Source organism: Macrobrachium rosenbergii, unplaced genomic scaffold (assembly GCF_040412425.1).
Source record: "Macrobrachium rosenbergii isolate ZJJX-2024 unplaced genomic scaffold, ASM4041242v1 282, whole genome shotgun sequence".
Taxonomy (NCBI): domain Eukaryota; kingdom Metazoa; phylum Arthropoda; class Malacostraca; order Decapoda; family Palaemonidae; genus Macrobrachium; species Macrobrachium rosenbergii.
Genome location: NW_027100730.1, coordinates 4,065,279 through 4,068,861, shown reverse-complemented (window position 1 = coordinate 4,068,861; position 3,583 = coordinate 4,065,279). Strand labels below are relative to the sequence as shown.

General features: G+C 43.6%; 1 pseudogene; it reads left to right on the top strand.

Moving 5' to 3' along the window:
- The first annotated feature begins 1,375 nt into the window (after positions 1–1,375).
- LOC136838259 (uncharacterized) lies at positions 1,376–3,234 on the top strand (annotated as a pseudogene).
- The last annotated feature ends 349 nt before the right edge of the window (positions 3,235–3,583 follow it).

Below are 3,583 nucleotides of genomic sequence, written 5' to 3'. Positions count from 1 at the left end.
GTCGCATTGAATGTATAAGTTGAGGCAGAGACAAGTCACAAGTACTCTGTGCTTGTACAGGTGCTCTTTGGACACTAGAACAGAGGCAATGTTGAAATTTCAAAGTGTCTGACTTTCTTTGTGCCTCCTTTTGCATAGTCCAGTAAGTCTTTAGATGGAGGTTATTGGAATCTGACTGGGAGGCCTCTCTGTTCAGCTCCATCCCAGACCTTTGAGAATTATACAGGCCCATGGACTGAAGGTCCAATGGCTCGGAAGACTCTACTAATCTCCACGCTACTGAGAGGCTCATTGATTCAGAAGAGGATCTTACTTCCTCTGCCTCCTGAAACCCTCTTCAAATGAGAGGTCTGGACACTGCTCTACCTCTGTGGCTCTGGCTCTACTACCCCCCTCGCATGCCTATTTGCCCATCATGGCAGCCCGGTTTTCAAAGCAGAGGCGTTGAAAGCTGGGGACATCACGAGAAAGGCTAAGCGGGTGTGAAAGCTTGCTGAGCCGGCTGCTGCCTGGTACATATTGCTGCAGAGGCTGCCTGGATTCTTGGGGAAGGCTGTGTCCGATCTGCGAGACTTGGTACCACGCCTGAGCACAGTCTGAGCCTGGGAGCTAGTAGTCCTGGAATCTCTGAACCTCTTCCTTCCTTTAGGTTTGGTCGAGGGTCTCAGGACTTCCCTTTGAAAGGAAGACCCCAGCGAAGTATGAAGGCTCTGGTTACGCTCTGATTGCCACCTCTGCCAAGCCTGTGACCTCATCACTCTGGGAGAAGTTTAGGTCCCAGATGCGAACTTTCTTCTTGAGGTCTGTTAGGCTCTCACCTGCCTAATGGTGGCGTGTTGAAGATATGTCTTCCGGCAGTTCTGCTGCGACACAAAGTCATAAAGGTCCGGTGGAAGGATGCGGTAATGACTTTTAGCTGAGGACCTGAAACAGTGGTTCATCAGCATATACTAGTGCAGTCACCTCTGAGATGGTGACGGAATGAATGGAGCAACTCAGCCTGCATCTTGCCTCATACTCCGCTCATGCCCAGCAGCATCCGGAATCCTGGAAGTTGCTCGGCTGAACAGGTGAGGCACGCCGGTCGAGTTTCCCCGTGGAAAAATGCGCTGGGCTCCCAACCAACATTCCAGTCTCCGAGGAAGAGAAAGGGAAGTGGGATCTGTCTCGGGTTGAGGGTATGAACTGCCATCCGTCCCAGCCTGAAGGTCAGCTCTGCAATCTTAGTAGTGCAGGGGTCGGGATGAGGTCACCTACCGAGAACATAGTGAAACTTCCTAAAGAAATGAGTTTAGTGTTCTCACACCTCCCAGAAATCATTCTGAGAATTGAGCCTTCCCAAGGCAGCTTCTGCATGATTTTGATAACACTGTTTATGGTGAGGGCCCACATGCAACTTAAAGAAGCTGGGGAGGTGGTATTTGTTGATGCCACAAGCTGTGTTGACCAACTTAACACAGTCATAATCCCATTCCTGTGTGCAGGACCAGCTGGTGCAGTGCCATTAGCTTTAGTTTTCACATCTTTTCAAGATGGGGCAACTCTGACTAAAGGTTAGTGTACTATGTACTGTACTGGGCTGCTTTTGTTTGTTATTCTTGGATATGCATTATATATGCATATTTACTGATGAAACAATTGGTTATGAACTGTTAATTTAAATCTTTCTTATTTTGACATGGTCAAAGAGGCACTGGGTGGGAGCGCCTTCTATGGCAGAGGGGAGCCGCAGTGTTTTATGACCAACAACTGTGGAACAGAAAGAAAGGCTTTGGCAACCATATGGCCTAAATCAAAGCTCTTCCTCTGCATATTTCACATCCTGCAACAAGTATGGCACTGGTATCCATAAACTTCATTGGCAAGAGCTTATGGGTATGATGAAGTCCCTTGTATATGCAAGGTCAAGGGATGAATTTGGCGAATTGTGGAAGAAAGCTGAAGCCAATTCTCTTCTCGAGAAATACCCCAAATTTAGGAGGTACTTAAAATACTGTATTTATTTTCATCTTTAATTAATTTTCCTACAATATAAAGAGATCACCAATTATGAATATAGTTGAACTTATTTTTTCATTTTCTTAGTTTCCTTTTTTTCTTCAGTCTGAATACAGTAAACCCCCCAGATTCGCGGATTTCTCTGTGGAATGTATCTACTCATTATTCGCGGAAAATTCACCCATTCGCAGTATTTTTCACTGAGAAATTTTCACTGATTACTGTATTTTCATATAATTTTCATGACTAAATGCACTTTTTGTGATAAAACTATTAAAATACTCAGGTATAAGCATATTTAGAGGGTTGTTCTTGTGTTTAAACTATCAAAATAGGCAGTTCTGTTCTAAGTGTATGTAGAGGGTTTTAAGTATTCATGGGATTTTAGCTATTCGCGAGGGGGTCAGTAAGCATCCCATGAATACGGGGGGTTTACTGTATATAGTATTTTTATTTTCAGTTATCTAACCACCCTGGTACGCAGGAGAGAAGAATGGTCAATCGCTTTCCGAGCTGGAGTGATTTTGCATGGGCACTGTAACAGTTAGCAAATTTTGTAAGAAAATGTCATAAGCACAGCCTTCCCGCATATGCCTCAACCAATCACGGGGCAGCCTGGGAGTCTGCTAGTATTTTCTAACTAATCATGTACCAGCAGCACCATTGAAAGCCAGTAATTGTAGTTTGTATCCCAAGTGGAATAAATGCTCCTTAACCATCCCATATGGGTCTGTTATTTATCATATCCTACCCCTCCTTATGTGTATAAGCTGTTACATTTATGGCGACGAGCAATCTGTGGAGGTGTTGCGGTCAGTGGAATTCATTCAGCGTCTTCAAAAGTGATTGCATCATTTGTTACAAGATGTCTGGGATTCAGTCTTTTCTTCATTCGATGTACATTGTGAGGAAAATTCATTAGGTCCAAGATGGACGAAGTACATTGCAAAACTACAGAATCTGTTTGTAGCCTGCACCATTGACTCAAGAAAAAGGAAAAATGCCCTATTGTTGGATTATGCAGGTGATGAAGTTTTTGAAATCTACGAAGCATTAGGCCTTAGTGGTGATGACGCTAATTATGAAGAAGTGAAAGAAGGTCTAACAAATTACTTTCTGCCAAAGAAAAACAAAGAATTTGAACGTTATGACAAAAGGCTGAAAATTGTGAATTTGCCGATAAGGACGGGGAAATCAAAAGCCAAGTATTTCAAGATTGTTTGTCAAGCAAACTGAGAATGAAGTGTTTAGAAGAAGAGAAAGCTCTCAATGATATGTTAACCATGGCCAGGACTATGGAAATTGCAGAGAAACAGTCAGGAGTTATGGATAAGAATACAGAAGCAAGTTCAAAAGTGTTAGTGAATAAGATGACGCATAAGTATAAGCCATCACAGCAACACTGGAATCTAGGCCCACACAGATCATTTCAATCAGCCCCACTCAAGACACAAGCAACGTCGTCATCGTCATCAGCTGCAGCGTCGTCATCGTCATCCAAATGATGGAACTGTGGTGGGAATTATCCACATAACAAGAAATGTCCTGCCCTCGGAGTTGAATGCAATTACTGTCACAAGAAGAA